At 44.3% G+C, this 19,971-nt stretch overlaps 1 protein-coding gene across 2 annotated transcripts in view; it reads right to left on the reverse strand.

The window, feature by feature from the left end:
* LOC135517552 (MAGUK p55 subfamily member 7-like) overlaps positions 1-19,971 on the reverse strand; it is a 260,440-nt gene that overhangs the window by 140,582 nt on the left and 99,887 nt on the right. The gene's annotated exons all lie outside the window — the stretch shown is intronic.

Below are 19,971 nucleotides of genomic sequence, written 5' to 3' on the forward strand. Positions count from 1 at the left end.
AATAGAGAGAGAGGAGGAAATGTTGAGATTTTTGGTTCCAGCCGCCGTTTCTGTTGGCACACATCAGAAAGCTAGGGTAAGGTTTTGAAGTGTCTGTCCTATATCTTGGAGGTATAAGAAAGCTCAGGAAATATATATATATTTTTTTGTGGAAATGTTTAACCCCTTATTTTTGTTGGCACACAACAGAATAGACTCTTAAGGATTAAAGAAGGATTTTTAAGCCTCGAGACAACTGAGACATGGATTGTATATGTGTGCCATTCAGAGGGCGAATGGGAAAGAAAAAACATTTACGTGCCTTTCTGTATCAAGAATGGTCCACCCCCCAAAGAACATCCAGCCAGCTTAATTCAACTGTGGGAAGCATTGGAGTCAAAACGGGCCAGCATCTCTGTGGAGTGCTTTCGACACCTTGTAGAGTCCATGCCCTGTGGAATTCAAGCTGTTCTGAGGGAAAAGGGGGGGTAGTGCAACTCAATATTAGGAAGATGTTCCTACTGTTTGGTATACTCAGTGTATTCTGGAACAGTCTAAGGGCCTAAGTAGTGTCTAAGGGTCTAAGTAGTGTATTGGGTCTGGTCTAGGTCTATGCTGCCTGGTGTGTAGGTCAGTGTCTGGCCCTGGTGCTGAATTAAATGCTACTCAGCGTCCATCTGAACCACAGACCATCTCAATCCCCTTAAAACAAACCCTAACTCCACAGGGACTCAACTGGCGTACTCCCTGGCTTAGAAGAATGGATTTGATGAAATTATATTTAAAGAGAACCTGATTAATATCGGGGGAACAACCGTCTGAGGGAACACAAAGGCTGCAGACAAAATGGCACCCTATTCCCCACACACTTTGACAAGGGCCTTTTGGATGACGGTAAATGGCTATCCAAATGACCACGGTCACCGTAATAACTGCTAGAATAGCAAAAAAATAGACAAACACTTTCTCCTCCACTCCTGACTGCATGTGCTGCTATAGAAATGGAATGAATAGAACAGGCGTCCCCATTCAAGTCAATGAAGACATAATAGGTGGATTGGCGGCAATTGCGAGTGTACCAATAGGAGCAAAGCAGGAAGTAAAATATGTGCTGTGATTTGTTGATTCAACTCAACTGGCATTACAAAAAATACATTCCCTTGCATGAGCCACATCAGTTAACATAATTTGAATGAACATTCTACATTACCATGTAAATAATTGCATCACAATACCAGGCAGCCATTGTGATTGCACCCATGATTTTACCAGCCAAATTGCCAGGGTTAGAGGTTCCAAGCCCGTTCCATTCATTATATTTCTATGTGTGCTGCTGCATTGTGGTCATTCAGTCAGCTGTTCATACGACACCCCTTCCCACCCAAATGGTTACGACTGTTATTTTATTATATTTTCATGATGGTTTTCATCCATAACCGTCGATTACAGTTATATGGTAATTGTGCACTCCCTAGCAACAGCCCTCCTATAGCCCAAACAACGCCTGGCTTACGCACACCTACACACACACACACACACACACACACACACACACACACACACACACACACACACACACACACACACACACACACACACACACACACACACACACACACACACACACACACACACACACACACACACACAGAGAGAGCAAAACTCTTGATTTAACATCCCTCACAGACACATACCTAACACTCACTCTGACGACACACAGAAACCTCCAACACCCTCACTGAGAAACGATTAACACTGACTCACTCTCATGCACAATCAGGAACATGTATTGAATTGAAGGACTTCTCTAGAGTGGACTGAGCTGAACTGAAGTGGAAACATTAGTTCCCAAAGTGATTGATTGAAAACACTCATCCCCTGACTGACAGACCAAGCCAGGGAAGGGAGGAAGGATGGAGGAAGGGATGTGTGTAGTTGGTGGGGGTAATTATGGGACACTTTGGGACAGACAGTGGCTGAGTTCATGAGGCTGCTGTGAGCGAGAGAAAGAGAGAGAGAAAGAGAGAGAGAAAGAACCTATCTTCTGTCATATGTTACTAACTGCTCTGGTTTAGATTTGGATGTGTGTTCTTTATGGTCCTTGGACTTCCGAAGACACAGATAGACATAGGATGTATGAAGATAACATCTTCCTCTGTGTAATGTTAACACCCCTGAGATAAGCAGAGATAGAAATAGAGAGAGAGTGGAGATGAGAGAAAAAGGGAGAGCCCGAAGATAGAGGTGAGAGAGTTGAGTGTGGTAAGCTTACAGCCCTGTATGCCTGGGGTCTCTGTCCTGACCTTCCAAGCCCTGGACCTAAAACCTACAGGTCCAGCTACAAGCTGCCAACTACAACAGCCTATAGGCTAGCTACAGGGACATCTGTTTCTCTCATTAATTCACAACTTGGAAATCTGAACAGTCATGTCATATTATAAAATATTTAAAGGTACACTGGATGAGGTGGAGGGGAGGGAGGGAGGTGGAGATGTGGAAAAGCAATCACCATGGAATCAAGAGCAGACCCTTCATAAGGTGTTTTGGTCTGGGGGTCTTTGGTCTCTCCTCCTCTTGCCTCCCCTCTTCTCCTCTCCACCTCATCCACACAGCGTGGAAAACTATAAAGATCATCCTGATTCATGTGAAATCTGGGGAACAGATCAATGCTATAGACTCTTAAACGTTAGAATAGTAACTGTTACTACTGGGTCATGCTGGTCATTGGGTCAGTGTGCGAGGCTGAGGCTGAACTGACTAACAACAGTGTGTGTAAGGAGCATGGAACAACAGCAGTTGGGAGGAGAGAGAGAGAAACAAAAAAAAAAGAAACAAAAGTACCACAAAGTCAGTTGAAAGTGGGGCTGGAGCCGAGCAAGGCTGAGCTGAACTGTGTGTTGGACAGAGAGCCAGAGAGAGACCAAGGCGACCGGACTGCCCTGTACAGAGCTGTGATATCTGACACTCCAGCCAGAGAGAGAGAGAGAGAGGGAGAAAAAGTGAGGGAGAGAAGAAAGTAGATGGAGAGAGAGGGAGGGAGAAATAGGGAGATAGAGAGGGGAAGGGGAGAGGAAGTAAGAAAGTAGAGGGGGAGATAGATAGGGGGAGAGAGAGAGAGGGGGAGGGGGAGAACGAAAGAAAGAGAGAGAAAGAGGTGGAGAGAGAGAGTAGAGAAAGAGAACAGACCAGGCCAAGCTAGTAGCCATCACCACCACCAAAGGGCGAGCAGCACGCTTGTTTTCTCCAAACATGGCTTGGCTCCGGCCAGCTTGGCTTGGCTTGGCTCAGTCTGGCCCCTCTCAGGTCCCTAAGTGGCTAGACTAATGGGCCGGGCCCTGACCTGCCAGGGTGGACTGTCGACGCGGACTGACCAGCCACTGGGTTTTGTTATGTTGTGGAAACAGTAATGTGTCTCAAATGGCACACTATTCCCTATATAGTACACTACTTTTGAACAGAGCCAGATGTTCAGCCTGGGGCAACGTAATGGTGGGAGCAGCCTGCTGAGAGGCAGCGCAGAAAGGACTGCTGAGGGCATAGAACTATGCTAATTAGAACATCCATACAGTAATGGACTGGAGCACCCTGGTCTAGAGGGCTATAGGTGTAGCCAGGGTCCAGAGAGGGCTAAGGCCATAGAAATAGAATTACTAGAATGGACATTCCCATTCTATTTCTATGTCTGAAGGCCTCCAGGTGGTTTACAATAAGGGGAGATGGTGACCACACTCTGCTGAAGAAGTGCTAGCCCAGCTTCCCCTCACACGCCCACAACTCACGAGCGGTCAAGACAAAATAACAGTGTTTTCAGATTCAGAGCCTTTTTCTTTAAAATAAGAAATTCAACAAAGAAATGAATTAAACAAAAATCCTTATTGGATTCATAGTCACAGTAGGTCAGTGGTCTTGGGTTGGGTCTGGAGCAGAACTCTAAGCTGCCAGAGCCCTATCAAAAGTATAGGGAATAGGGTGCCATGGTAATTACACAGGGCTAATACAACACGGCCGGTAGGAGGAGTACATTCAAATATGAAATATGCCCCTCAGAATTACACACGGACTTCTATGGCACACAACACACCCGTCGGCTGCCGTGCCAGGACTGTTTGAGTTATGTTTATTAACAATAGTGTTTTTATGATTCACTGCATGGGATCTGGGGGGAGATTTTTAAGAACATAGAAGGGGGAGGGCTGGAAAAAGAGAGAGAGAAAGATGGGGAGAGCGAAAGACAGCGAGACAGAGAGAGAGAGAACGATGGGGAGGGGGAGAGAGCGAGACAGAGGGAGAGACAGGGGGATAGAGAGTGGGGCATGAAAGAGCCTGACTGGTGGTGAAAATGAACTTGTTCCTCTTAAACAAATAAAGTAAATGAACGTTGGATTCCAGCTTGGTTTCCCCTCCTCTCCTCTCTCCCCCTCTCCGCGCTCTTCCCTCTCCTCTCTTTACCCCTGTTCCTCCCCTCCTCCTACCACTCTCCTCTTGACTTGCAGGTGTTGAATGAATTATTAGTCTCTAACGTATATCTGTCAGGGATTTATTGAGAGAAAAATGTTCTCTCACTCTCTCCTTTCTGGAGAAAAAAAACATGACAACACATGGGACCTCTTCGGGGTCAGCGTTTGAAACATGGCTCTACTGCGAACATGTTTCAAGCCTGTCTGCTGTCTGAAAAGGTGGGAGGGAGGCAGAAGAGCGAGAGCGAGAGAGATAGAGAGAGATGAAGGAAGGAGGGAGGCAGCAGCTGCAGTCTGTGTAGTCTAATAATGTGTAGTAGAAATGATTTAGCTCTTCGTTTAGAATATCCACCGGGAAGGACAGAAAACCTCAGGCCTCTAACAGACTACAGCAGCACACTTAGACAAGGGAGAGGAGAGAGAACGAGATAATGAGAGAGGGGAGAAAGAGAGAGACAGAACTCTCCAGTATGAGTGGCTTTTAGTAACCTTTCTCTCTTTCAACAGGCAAACACTCCTAAATTGTTAAGTGAAATGTTACCTTTTTCAGATGGCATTGGGACAACTGGCTCTGTCTCAACACTTTTCCAAGACTAATTACTGTTAATAAAACTGGTTGTGACGAGGGCTGTTGGGGTATCCGTTACCGCCACACCAGTGGTCACAAGTCATGAAGGCTGTCAAATTCCAACGGATCGTTTAGTCACGGTAATTAGGCTTCTCTAAACTCTGATGCTGCTGATAGTCATTAGTAGCCTACCAAACTTTCTAACTACCTGGTACTCAGCACTCTATTATCCCTCTAATCACTCTGACATCAATGAAAATGTCATCAAAAATATAATCAAACACTTCATGAGAGCCCATGAGCTTATGTTGCTCAACATTTCCGCATGACCGGTTTGGCGGTGGGTCAGTCATGGTGTGGGGTGGCATTTCTTTGGGGGGCCGCACAGCCCTCCATGTGCTCGCCAGAGGTAGCCTGACTGCCATTAGGTACCGAGATGAGATCCTCAGACCCCTTGTGAGACCATATGCTGATGCGGTTGGCCCTGGGTTTCTCCTAATGCAAGACAATGCTAGACCTCATGTGGCTGGAGTGTGTCAGCAGTTCCTGCAAGAGGAAGGCATTGATGCTATGGACTGGCCCGCCCATTCCCCAGACCTGAATCCAATTGAGCACATCTGGGACATCATGTCTCGCTCCATCCACCAACGGCACGTTGCACCACAGACTGTCCAGGAGTTGGCGGATGCTTTAGTCCAGGTCTGGGAGATCCCTCAGGAGACCATCCGCCACCTCATCAGGAGCATGCCCAGGCGTTGTAGGGAGGTCATACAGGCACGTGGAGGCCACACACACTACTGAGCCTCATTTTGACTTGTTTTAAGGACATTACATCAAAGTTGGATCAGCCTGTAGTGTGGTTTTCCACTTTAATTTTGAGTGTGACTCCAAATCCAGACCTCCATGGGTTGATAAATTTGATTTCCATTGATAATTTTTGTGTGATTTTGTTGTCAGCACATTCAACTATGTAAAGAAAAACGTATTTAATAAGAATGTGGATGTGTTATTTTAGTGTTCCCTTTATTTTTTTGAGCAGTGTATATTATCACTTGTGAATGATGCCCAGCATAAGGCAAGAAGCTCAAAAAAGATATATCATAGTCGCACACCACATGTAGCCTAGCCCATATGTTTTGACAAGGTTTGTATCACTAAATAACTTAAAATGAAGCACATTAATCTGCTTTACAAGGGGTGTAGAGCCTAACTGGTATACATAAGCATCATGTGAGTTTCAAGTTTTGGGAAGATCATTTTCACCATAAAAATGTACCTTTCTAATAAAAGCATTACATGCAAAATGGCATTTGTGGTCACTTTTGATTTGTGCTTATAGCCTACTGCCATGTGTGCATTATAATATGAAGAAATAGCCAAATAGTTGAACAACATTTAAAGCTAAACCTTCTGATCTGTTGCGTCAGCCACGTTTTTTGATGCTAGTGGTTGTATTAATTTGGGATCTATGGCATCCCACAACTTTCCCAGACTATGTTTGGAATATTTATTTATCGCACAGAATAGGTCAGCTTTGGTACTATGGGGATAGTAGATTGACATAGGCTAGTGCTTTTGCTGTTCATTAGGCCTACTCATCTTGCTGGCTGACGAAAAGCAAATGTGGACACGCGCAGTTGTGTCCCCGATGTGTCTCTCTTCACTTGTAGCTTGTGAGAAAGACCTGATCATGTTACGGAGAGCCATGTGAGTGAGAGGTGCTTTGGAGCACGCAGCACTCAGGGAGAAGGACACACACGAACCCGAACCCTCCAAGATCCCACCACAGTTCCCTAATAGCTGTCCCTCAAACATTCGAGACCCCTCCCACAGTCCCCCCCTAAGAAGAAACGTAAAAAATACAATGAATTCCATTCCCCACACCCAAGAACCCCCCCAAATGCACCAACAACCAAGAGAATTAACTAATGTGAAAAAAGAAAAGAACAGAAGAAAACAGCAAACAAAAATACAAAGAAACATATAAAAAAGTAAAATAAATGTAAAACAAAGGACATCAAGGACAACTAAAATCATAACAGCAATGCCAACTGTATATGTTTGTGTGCATGTCTGGCACTATTACATGTATGTGTGTGTTCTTGTATGTGATTATTTGAATGAGAGTGTGTGAATATGCATGTGTTCAAACACCTGCACGGCATCAGTCTCAGGCAAACCGGCATCAGTTGTAAAAACACTGCCCCTCAGTGTCATTCAAACATACTTTTTATTATGTTTTATTTACACTTAAAAAATGTTTTTTTTTAATCTTTGACCATCATTCTATCTCCCGCATAGCAAATACACACCCACTTGTCTCCAATTCCACATCCCAACCCTCAGCCCATCACATCTATCTCTGCTGGCCACCCACTTTGGGTTTCTACGCAAAACATATCTTTTAAATATGCTGTGTGATATATAACGTACAATTTCAATCTGTCTAATCGAATAGAATACACAGATTGCGAGTTGAAGATAAATACTTTTACTAAGAGTATTAGTATATTAGTAATTGACTAACCCAGTCTCTCCAGATCTCCTCACTGTACTATTTCTAGGGTCAATTTTAGATCAATGCTATGCATTTTCAGCCATTCCTGAACCTGAGACCAGAAACAGGCTACCTGAGGGCAATACCAAAAAAATGGTCTATTGATTCTGTATCCTCACAACAAAATCTGCAGAGCTTCAATGATTTTATGCCCCAAATATTCAACATTTTGTTGGTGGTAAGAATTCGACATAATAATTTTATCTTACAAGCACGAAGTCTTGAATCTTGCGTTGTTTTATACAGTGGGACAAAAAAGTATTTAGTCAGCCACCAATTGTGCAAGTTCTCCCACTTAAAAAGATGAGAGAGGCCTGTAAAAAAATCCAGAAAATCACATTGTAGGATTTTTAATGAATTTATTTGCAAATTATGGTGGAAAATAAGTATTTGGTCACCTACAAACAAGCAAGATTTCTGGCTCTCACAGACCTTCTTCTTTAAGAGGCTCCTCTGTCCTCCACTTGTTACCTGTATTAATGGCACCTGTTTGAACTTGTTGTCAGTATAAAAGACACCTGTCCACAACCTCAAACAGTCACACTCCAAACTCCACTATGGCCAAGACCAAAGAGATGTCAAAGGACACCAGAAACAAAATTGTAGACCTGCACCAGGCTGGGAAGACTGAATCTGCAATAGGTAAGAAGCTTGGTTTGAAGAAATCAACTGTGGGAGCAATTATTAGGAAATGGAAGACATACAAGACCACTGATAATCTCCCTCGATCTGGGGCACCACGCAAGATCTCACGGGGGGACCTAGTGAATGACCTGCAGAGAGCTGGGACCAAAGTAACAAAGCCTACCATCAGTAACACACTACTCTGCCAGGGACTCACATCCTGCAGTGCCAGACGTGTCCCCCTGCTTAAGCCAGTACATGTCCAGGCCCGTCTGAAGAGCATTTGGATGATCCAGAAGAAGATTGGGAGAATGTTATATGGTCAGATGAAACCAAAATATAACTTTTTGGTAAAAACTCAACTCGTTGTGTTTGGAGGACAAAGAATGCTGAGTTGCATCCAAAGAACACCATACCTACTGTGAAGCATGGGGTGGAAACATCATGCTTTGGGGCTGTTTTTATGCAAAGCGACCAGGACGAGTGATCCGTGTAAAGGAAATAATGAATGGGGCCATGTATCGTGAGATTTTGAGTGAAAACCTCATTCCATCAGCAAGGCATTGAAGATGAAACGTGGCTGGGTCTTTCAGCATGACAATGATCCCAAACACACCGCCCGGGCAACGAAGGAGTGGCTACGTAAGAAGCATTTCAAGGTCCTGGAGTGGCCTTGCCAGTCTCCAGATCTCAACCCCATAGAAAATCTTTGGAGGGAGTTGAAAGTCCGTGTTGCCCAGCAACAGCCCCAAAACATCACTGCTCTAGAGGAGATCTGCATGGAGGAATGGGCCAAAATACCAGCAACATTGTGTGAAAACCTTGTGAAGACTTACAGAAAATGTTTGACCTCTGTGATTGTCAACAAAGGGTATATAACAAAGTATTAAGATAAATTAAGTCATCTGCCCTTCCTCGAGTTTATACCCATGGACAGGGATTGTACGCAATTACAGAAACTCGGAGAGCCTCATCATTCATTTTTTCATCCTTCCACTTTACTATATCCATCAGGCGCTCTCTTTTTCACCTCTCTCTCATGCATGACCTATACCCAGAGATGACCTCCCTCCCTCCCTCTCTCCCTCCAGTGGGATGCCATTATTATATCTTCCATTGCCTTATGGCCTGGTGGTGCACATGGTCTGTGAAGCTGACTGTGTTCAGCCTCTTTCTAATGCAATTGAGCATCTCCTATACCCAGAAATCACCTATTATATACTCTGTGTACTTTGGAAGAAGGGGACAGTCGGACAATATCATTATCCCTTTTAAAAAAGCCCTACATATTATAATAAATACCTCTTCTTCTCGTTCCCTCTCTGTATTGCTTTTTTTAACCCCCCCCCGTTGGTCGGTTTGCTAAAGGCTGCGTCTCAAACTGGCACCCTATCCCCTATATAGTGCAAACGGGATCCTATGGTCCCTGGTCAAAAGTAGTAGACTATATAGGGGATAGGGTGCCATTAGAGACACAGTCAAAGTGATGTGGAAATTTGGGTTGTGATGTAACTGGAAATAGGGAGCGCTTCCAGTGGCAACAAATCCTTGTGTTTCAGCTCTGTATCCCTGTGGCAGAGAGTGTGCAGAGCGGAGCAACGGTCTGGGAGGACGACAAATGGCTGGAAATCAACAAAGTGCTCCCGTAGCGAACCTCCGCGGCCGCGCTCGGCACCCCTCTCGCCTTGCTCAACTCCAGCCCCACAGATTCCAGATAATCTACATTCTTGACATCAGAATGGAAAAGTGTACTGTTAGACTAGGAAGAAATTGAATATGGCCATTCTTGTCATATCCCTCATAGCTCCATTATTAGCTGTGCTGCCTGTGTGTGTCTGTGAAAGCTATAAGGCAGGAAGAGCCTGAGGTGCTCAGTGAGTGATAAACAATATGGAGATCTGCCTCTCATTACACCTGGCTATTAAATAGACATTGCCTTGTTCGACAGCAGTGGGAAGGGGTTGGATGAGAAGAGAGAAGGGGATGACTGGAATCACAGACAGAGACACACATATGGACAGAGAGACACATACATACAGTCACCCCACCCCCCCCCACACACACACACACACACACTCATTAGCGACATTAAAATAAAGTATCTGATAAAGCAGTCGTGTCTTCAATAGATTTCCATGTGTATGTTTGGTGTATCTAGCCCCCGCCTAATCACGTCCGCCAGCTCTCTCTCTCTCAGGGGACGAGGTTATCCCCCACCTATCCCAGATGTGTATAGCAAACTCCCCTTATCTTTTAATGCAGCTGCGGACCAGTAAACCTTGATAGAACGTGCTGGTATGCCCCAGAATAACATAGTAAACCTTGATAGAACGTGCTGGTATGGCCCAGAATAACATAGTAAACCTTGATACAACGTGCTGGTATGGCCCAGAATAACATAGTAAACCTTGATAGAACGTGCTGGTATGGCCCAGAATAACATAGTAAACCTTGATAGAACGTGCTGGTATGGCCCAGAATAACATAGTAAACCTTGATAGAACGTGCTGGTATGGCCCAGAATAACATAGTAAACCTTGATAGAACGTGCTGGTATGGCCCAGAATAACATAGTAAACCTTGATAGAACGTGCTGGTATGGCCCAGAATAACATAGTAAACCTTGATAGAACGTGCTGGTATGGCCCAGAATAACATAGTAAACCTTGATAGAACGTGCTGGTATGGCCCAGAATAACATAGTAAACCTTGATAGAACGTGCTGGTATGGCCCAGAATAACATAGTAAACCTTGATAGAATGGCCCAGAATAACATAGTAAACCGTGATAGAACGTGCTGGTATGGCCCAGAATAACATAGTAAACCTTGATAGAACGTGCTGGTATGGCCCCGAATAACATAGTAAACCTTGATAGAACGTGCTGGTATGGCCCAGAATAACATAGTAAACCTTGATAGAACGTGCTGGTATGGCCCAGAATAACATAGTAAACCTTGATAGAACGTGCTGGTATGGCCCAGAATAACATAGTAAACCTTAAAGGCCTTTAATAAACGGGCATCTGTCACACCCTGACCATAGTTTGCTTTGTATGTTTCTATGTTTTGTTTGGTCAGGGTGTGATCTGAGTGGGCATTCTATGTTGTGTGTCTAGTTTGTCTGTTTCTGTATTTGGCCTGATATGGTTCTCAATCAGAGGCAGGTGTTAGTCATTGTCTCTGATTGGGAACCATATTTAGGTAGCCTGTTTGGTGTTGGGTTTTGGTGGGTGATTGTTTCTGTTCTTATGTCCTTTTTCTGCCGTGTGTTACTTAGCACCAGTGTTAGGCTGTTTCAGTTTTCGTATTACGTTTATTGCTTTTGTATTTGATTCGTGTTCACTTTGTTTTCATTAAACATGGATCGCAATAGCCACGCCGCATTTTGGTCTGACTCTCAGCCGTGACAGCATCAAGTCAAATCAAGCTTTATTCATACAGCACATTTCAGAAATGGAATGCAACGCCATATGCTTTACAGGAATAAACAAACAAAAAATATTTACTACACAACAAACATAAGATTAAAAAAAGTAAAGAATTACACAAACTGAACAACTAAAAAAGCACTCTAAGGAAAAGGCTTTGGGATAGTTAGGCCAGCGCCAGAAGACTTGAGGGACCTCGTGGGTACATAACTGGTATGTCTGACATGCTTTTAAGTTATTGGGGTGCACAATCGTGGATTGATTTAAAAACCATTGGAATAATCTTAATATTAATTCTAAAACTCACAGGCAGCCAGTGCACAGACCTTAAAACCGTTGTAATGCGTGATCTCTGTCTGGGCTTGGTCAGTACCCGTGCTGCAGCATTCTGTATGTTTTGCAGTAGACCAATTGCTTTCTTGGGTAGACCAGACAGGAGAGTATTACAGTAGGAAAAGCCTGCTTGTAATAAAAGCATGGATGAGTCTCTCTGTATCAGCTAGAATGAAACGGCTGCAACTTGGCAATGTTCCTCAGGTGGTAAAAAGCTATTTTGGTCACATTTCTAATGTGTGATTCAACATTTTGTTCAGAATCTAAAATAACATGTGTTTTTTTTTTACCTGGTGTTTTGTCTTTATTGCCCATGAATTAAAATATGTGGCTAAATTCTCTCTCTGTGCTTTGGCTCCAACAATAAGTACCTCAGTCTTAGATTTAGCCATCCAAGTATTTTAATCACTAATACAGTCTAATAATTTATCCGTGGACCTAAAATTCTCTGGTGGCACAGAAAAGTTGGGTATCATCTACATAGCTGTGAAAATCAATGCTGTGCTTTCTGATAACACTGCCAAGGGGTAACATATATGAACTGAACAGTGCCAGACCCAAAGTCAAACCTTGTGGAACACCACATGTGAAAAGAAAACTCTGGACCAGAGAGGTCAACCCACCTCTCCAGTCTGTCCAGAAGGACATCATTGTCAACAGTGTTGAATGCAGCACTTAAGGAGTACAAGGACAGAGAGCTGTTTGGCATCTATGTTGGCTGTAAGATCATTTACCACTTTAACTAAAGGCTGTCTCTGTGCTGTGGTGGGCACGAAAACTAGATTCAATTTTTTCAAAAATTTAGTTGGCACTTAAAAAAAAATCATTTAGCTGTTTGAACACCAATCTTTCCAAAATGTTGCATAAGAATGCAAGGTTGGAGATTGTCCCGAAATTGCTAAGAGCTGAAGAATCTAGATTACTTTTCTTCAGAAGGGGTTTCACCTTAGCAGTCTTTAGTGCAATGGGGAAAGTGCCTCTGAACAGGGAGTGATTAACAATAGCTTGCACTTCAGATATGCAATTAAAAACGGTTTTGAATAAGGTGGTGGGGATATGTTCGAGACGGCAGATAGAATGCTTAAGTTGTGATATCATTTTCCTGAGCATGTCTGTGTCATCCAGGGAAAATAAACCCATAGTGCCTAGTGCTTGACTAGTGATAGTGCTTGACTAGTGATAGTGCTTGACTAGTGATAGTGCTTGACTAGTGATAGTGCTTGACTAATCCCCAGCCTAATGTTGGTTATCTCTGAAATATGCTGCCAACTCATCACATTCAAATGTGGAGGAAAATTCACATAGGTTTGTGGGGGTAGGATTTATCAGGACATCGATGGTTGAGAAGAGCACAATCAAATTATTCTGATTAATAGTGATCAAGTTAGAAAAATGAGCCCATCTGGCATTTCTAATTGCCTTGTTATACATGCCAAGCTTATCTCTCTGAATATCATAATGGACCTGCAACTTTGACTTTCTCCACTTCCGCTCTGCAGTTTCTCTTTAATTGATTAGTTTCCTCACTCATCAAAGGGGCTCTCTGTTTCGATGTGTCCTTTTTCAACTTTACTGGAGCTATGGCATCAATGGTTGCTTTTAATTTGCTATTAAAGTTATCACCTAAATCATCACAGGAGAAGGCAGAATAGGTGGTTGAGTTTCTTAATAATGTGTTCAGTATTACCCTGTGCTATGGGCAACACATTTGTAAAAATACACAGTCGTGATCATATACAGTAACATTAACAATAGAGGATATGTCAATAGAAAGCCCCATGGTAAAAACCAGGTCCAGAGTATGTCCGTGGTTATGGGTGGACCCAGTAACAAGTTGGATAAAGTCCATAGAACTCAAAAGATCCATAAATGCAATGGCCTTGGAGGTAGTCTCTTTGTAAACATACATATTAAAATCACCCAACACAATGATTTTATCATAGTTCTCAAGGTCAATAGACAATAGTTCAGATAAATCAGTAAAGAAAGTGGGGCAGTACTTTGGTGGCCTATACAGAGTTATGGCCAGCACTGGTGGTTGATATTACAGCATGATGCTCAAAAAAAAAACAAAGTTGCCAAATAAAATGTCCTTACAGCTGAGTGCATTAGTAAAAATAGAGGCTGTCTCTCCACCCTTTTCTGATAGCGTATGAAAAGCTTCAATAAGAGTGGCACTACAGTCTGACGACAGCCACATTTCAGTGAGAAACATGCAATCATCAGAGTATGTGTCCCAAATGGCCTGCTATTCACAATATAGTGCACTACATTTGACCAGGGCCCAAAAGGGCTCTTGTCAAAAGAAGTGTACTATATAGGGGATGGGGTGCCATTTGGGATGCAGCCAGGGTCCTGAGATGAGCCTGTCAGAGGGTAGATGGATGCTGGTGCTGGGCCGGACACTGATGGACAGTTAACAGGGCATTGTGATGAGACATCAAAGATGAGTTTGTCAACAGCCTCAGTTGGATCGTAATCAAACACTAATGTCCCACTAAAGGGATATAACTGTTATTGTAACATTAGTGAAAGTGTGTAAAACGGCACAGAGCAACCACATCATTAGGTTAACCACCTCTAGTCTGGCTGCTAGGGGTCTAAGAAGACATCAAGCTACCGTCATCTAGTCTCACTGTAGATAGAGTGTAAGAAGGTATAGCTAGCAAGAATGCTCTTGTCCATTCAGAAGTAAACACAGCCATCCCCTAGAGGTTAGGCTGGACCCCCACCCCTTCCTCCTTCACAGGGGAGAGGCCACAACCATCTACCCACATACAGAGGAAGGAAATGGGGCTATCAGGACCAAACACCCCCTCAGAGCACACACCAGAAGAGGCAGAACACTTCCACGCACGCTCCAGGAGAGCAGACAGAGACAGGCTAGTAGCATCTGTAGCGTACATCAGACAGATGCTGAAATTCAGGAATGGGATGTTAAAGAGTCAAGGCGAACCGGCAACCAACCGACCACCGCGCTGCTTCCCTGCTTCACTTACTCCCCGAGCACCTTCAGATCATTACTCTCTACTCTAGAGCTCAGCTGACTGCACGCAGACACATAGTGGAATATCACATCATTACCCTCTTCCCAGTTACACATCCACAGACACAAAGCGTAAACAAATATCTCTAATTTAATCTCAGTAAGAAGTTTTTTTAAATATATGAGAAGAGGGACAGCTTGTAGTTAGACAGACAGACAGACAGGCTACTAGTTCCATCTGTTACACTGAACCGGAGGTGTAATAGTGTACTATAACTCCCCTAGCTGGGACTGCAATAAAACTCTACAATTCCGCCAGCGGAGAAGGAGGAAGAGGAGGTGGAGGAGAAGGAAGAGGAGAAGGTGGAGGTGGATGAGGAGGAGTGGAAGGAAGAGAAGGATCAGGTGGAGAAAGGGGAGGGGGAGAGATTATTAAACACTGCTCGTCTGGAGAAGAAGAGAGGAAGTAACAGAAACCTCAAGTGTTAAAGTTGCCTGTTGCGCTGTGACACATCTCTCGGACATCCCACTGTGATCAGCCCTGCGCAATTAAAACATAATTTCCTGCCGCTTGGACGCTCCGTGAGAATGTAAATTAATGAGTGTGTGTGTGTGTATCAGGTCCCACGCGCAGAAAACAGCAGCCAATAAAGCATCGGCGAGCAGGTCGTTGTAATCAGTCCTAGCTGTCGGTCCTGCTATCGGTCTCTTTCTCTCTCACTCTCTCTCCTGGGGGCACATTCCTTCTCCTCACAGATTTGAAAAGTGTTTTCAACACAAGCATCGGGCCAGCTCCACCAACCACATGCCTCCTTAATCCGCTTCTAAAGTATTTATTAAAACCTCTCAAAGCCACCCTGTGTTTGTTTCCAGTCATATTTTAGAGGCCAGTTCTCCCGTTTTGTAATGTTTTTTCAGGTACATTTTTTTATTATTTAGTTTAATTTATTAGATCTTAATTTGCGAGAGAGGGCTGTTGTTGTTTTGGGCCAAGCAGAGCTGAGCCGGTGTAAGAGACAGAGTTAGAGAGAGAGACAGCAAGAGGGAGAGAGAGTGAGAGCATGAGGGACGGAGAGTGAGAGAGAGAGAGAGAATACAGCATGATCCTAAGTAGGGAGACCTTCTGTTCCGTCCGTTTAGTCACCCCATATTTATTCACCGAATATCACAAGAATTGTTAAACGACACCCATTGATATACACACTATGAAGTGCTGCGCTTAGTCCCACATATGCACAGACAGCCCCATAGAGACACTAGACAGAGTGCTGTGCTCAGCTCAGTCCTTTCACAGTGGAGGGAAATATTAGCATTAATAAGTCTCTAGTTGTGGTTTCTCTTGTATTTCATCAGAGGCTTTGGGGAGATCTGAGTTTCAGACAGAGTGAGGGAAAAGGCTGGCTGCCATCTCATTTGCTCCTGGTGAGCCCCCATCAGCCCTGGTGACCGGCTGTGCTGTTAGGGCCCTCATATAGGCAGGGAGGTATAAATGTGTCAGTCACCTGCCTGTCTACTTGTGGCTTTCTGACACAGCCAAACACCGAGCTACCTACCAGCAACACCAGCAGCACTGAAAGGACTACAGATTTACCTGTTTGAAATAAGACAGGAAATACTGGTCCTACAAGGTCACCATCTCTCTATATTATTCTTCATGTCTTCAAATTGGCAGAATACTTAATATACACTATATACTGTATACACAACATTTATGTGGACACCCCTTCAAATTAGTGGATTTGGCTATTTCAGCCGCACCCTTTGCTGACAGGTGTATAAAATCTAGCACACAGCCATGTAATCTCCATAGACAAACATTGGCAGTAGAATGGCCTTACTGAAGAGCTCAGTGACTTTTAACGTGGTACTGTCATAGGATGCCACCTTTCCAGCAAGTCAATTAGTCAAATTTCTGCCCTGCTCGAGCTGCCCCGGTCAACTGTAAGTGCTGTTATTGTGAAGTGGAAACATCTAGGAGAAACAACGGCTCAGCCACAAAGTGTTAGGCCACACAAGCTCACAGAACGGGACTGCCGAGTGCTGAAGCTGTAAGTGCTGTAAAAATCGTCTGTCCTCGGTTGCAACACTCACTACCGAGTTCCAAACTGCCTCTGGAAGCAACGTCAGCACAATAACTGTTCGTCAGGAGCTTCATGAAATGGGTTTCAATGGACGAGCAGCCGCGCACAAGCCTATGCGCAATGCCAAGAGTCGGCTCACCGCCATTGGACTCTGGAGCAGTGGAAACGTGTTCTCTGAAGTGATGATTCACGCTTCACCATCAGGCAGTCTGACGGACGAATCTGGGTTTAGCAGATGCCAGGAGAACGCTACCTGCCCTCTTGCATAGCGCCAACTGTAAAGTTTGGTGAAGGAGGAATAAATGTTCTGGGGCTATATTTCACGTTTTGGGCTTGGCCCCTTAGTTCCAGTAAAGGGAAATCTTAATGCTACAGCATACAATGACATTCTAGATGATTCTGTGCTTGTCACACCCTGACCTTAGTATTCTTTGTTTTCCTTGTTATTTTGGTTAGGTCAGGCTGTGACATGGGTGATGTATGTATTTTTTGTCTTGTCTAGGGGTTTTGTAGGTTTATGGCTGCCTAGATTGGTTCTCAATTAGAGGCAGCTGTCTATCGTTGTCTCTGATTGGGAACCATATTTAGGTAGCCATATTCTGTGGATACTTTGTGGGTGATTGTTCCCGTGTCTGTTTCACCACACGGTACTGTTTCGGTTTTTCACGTTTCGTTTATTGTTTTGTACTGTTTCGGTTTGTCATTAAAATCTACTATGGAGACTTACCATGCTGCATTTTGGTCCGATCCCTTCAGACAAAGAGGAGGAAATAAGCCGTGACAGTCCTTCCAACTTTGTGGAAAGAGTTTGGGGAAGGCCTTTCCTGTTTCAGCATGACAATGCCACCGTGCACAAAGGGGGTCCATATAGAAATGGTTTGTTGAAATCGGTGTGGAAGAACTTGACTGGCCTGCAAAGAGCCCTGACCTCAACCCCATCGAACACCTTTGGGATAAATTGGAACAGCGACTGCGAGCCAGGCTTAATCGCCCAACATCAGTGCCTGACCTCACTAATGCTCTTGTGGCTGAATGGAAGCAAGTCCCTGCAGTAATGTTCCAACATGTAGTGGAAGAATTCACAGTAGAGTGGAGGCTGTTATAGCAGCAAAAGGGGGACCAACTCCATATTAATGCCCGTGACTTTGGAATGAAATGTTAGACGAGCAGGTGTCTACATACCTTTGGTCATGTAGTATACATGTAAACGATATTACCAGAACGTCGTGAAAAATTGCATTCCAAATACCAATGCATAAATACACCTGTATTTGTCCCCCTCGCGCCCCCTCACCTACACAGCTGCACCTCCTTATGCTCCATGTCGCCTAACTCGCTGCTAAGATGACAATTACACCTGATTATTAACCTCTGTCTATCACCTTCCTCACTGGGCTGAAACCACTCACACAGTCCACTCTACAATGCTCCTTCCTGTAACATTGCAGGTGGTCAGGGCGTGGAATCTGTCACTACACCAGATAAACCTCAGTCTCTCATCTTCCTTACTGAGCTGAGACCACTCTAACAACCCTGTTGTTGTGTCATTAGTGTTACCAGACACAAGTTGTCACAGGATGAGGAATATGTCACGAGAGCAGCAATCCTAACCTCAGTCACAACATTTTCCTTGCTTCACACCACACAGCTCTATGGCACGTGGTTCTACGCATTTCACCCGTAAAGCTCTAACTGGATGATTGATGAGGATGGATGGAGAGATGGGACGGAGGGGAGAGCCCGTACATGTTTTATTTGGAAACAGGGTCTTTGCCAGTAATTGCCTAAAATGACTATAATAGTAATTGATGGTCTGGCTTTTCACTTTGTCTATACGAATTTCCACAATGGGTACGTAAACTCTGTCAATGTCTGGACAACCGAGACAAACACACTCTTTATCCATCAATTTTGTTTTTTTTCCCCCTGTGTCTGTCGTTCGTTCGTCCCCCATCTCTTTTTCGCCCCTCCTCTTTGTTGGGTTGTGGTTGAGAGAGAGTTGAGAGAGAGATGAGAGAGGGAAGAGGTACACCTGCAATAACATCTGCTAAACATGTGTATGTGACCAATAACGTTTGATTTGAAGAGGTGGATGCGTCTGCACACAAACACTCACACACTCATGCATGCACGTTCATAGACAAGGAGACAGGCTCCAATTGGAGCAAGAGTTGACCCCTAACCTCTGACCCCTGACATCATCTGTCTGCGTGTTGACAGACCTGACATGTTCCCATCTCTGACATCACCACAACGAGGCAGACAGAGTCACTGACACATGGCGGGAGGACGTATGTGTTAGACATTATCACTCAGAGACAGACAGATGTCGTGGAAGTGAGTGTGTGTGTGTGTGTGTGTGTGTGTGTGTGTGTGTGTGTGTGTGTGTGTGTGTGTGTGTGTGTGTGTGTGTGTGCGTGCTTGACATTAGTCTGCTGTGAACACATGTGAGACCTTATGAGACCTGTGGGGCCTGAAGGAGAGCATCAGAAGAGTAGTGAATCACGTCACTGTGCCATTGTAATGCATTAGGGATAGGGTTCAGTGTTGTAAATGTACTGTAGGGGATAGGGTTCGTTGTAATGCCTAGGGGATAGAGATCAGTGCAGTAGATATGAGGAGACACTACATTTCAGTATATAGCCTGTGGGTGACAGACTTCATTTAAATGGGGGTTGAGGATGGTATTCAGAGGATACAAGGTTCAGTGTCATAGTTGTAACTGAGTTCAGAGCCGTGGATGAAGACCAAAAGGTTCAGGGGATGTAGTGGGTACTACAAGGTCATACCTACATACCTACAGGAGAGACCGAATTCAACACATGGGAATAAGGAGATGGGTTGAGTGTGTACAGCCTAAAGGGCACAGAGTTCAGCGCAGGGGATGAAAGGGATAGGGTTCGGTGGATATAGTGAGTAGGAGAGAGTGAATAGGGAACAGAGTTCATCCCATCAC

This window comes from Oncorhynchus masou, chromosome 28 (assembly GCF_036934945.1).
Source record: "Oncorhynchus masou masou isolate Uvic2021 chromosome 28, UVic_Omas_1.1, whole genome shotgun sequence".
Classification (NCBI taxonomy): Eukaryota; Metazoa; Chordata; class Actinopteri; order Salmoniformes; family Salmonidae; genus Oncorhynchus; species Oncorhynchus masou.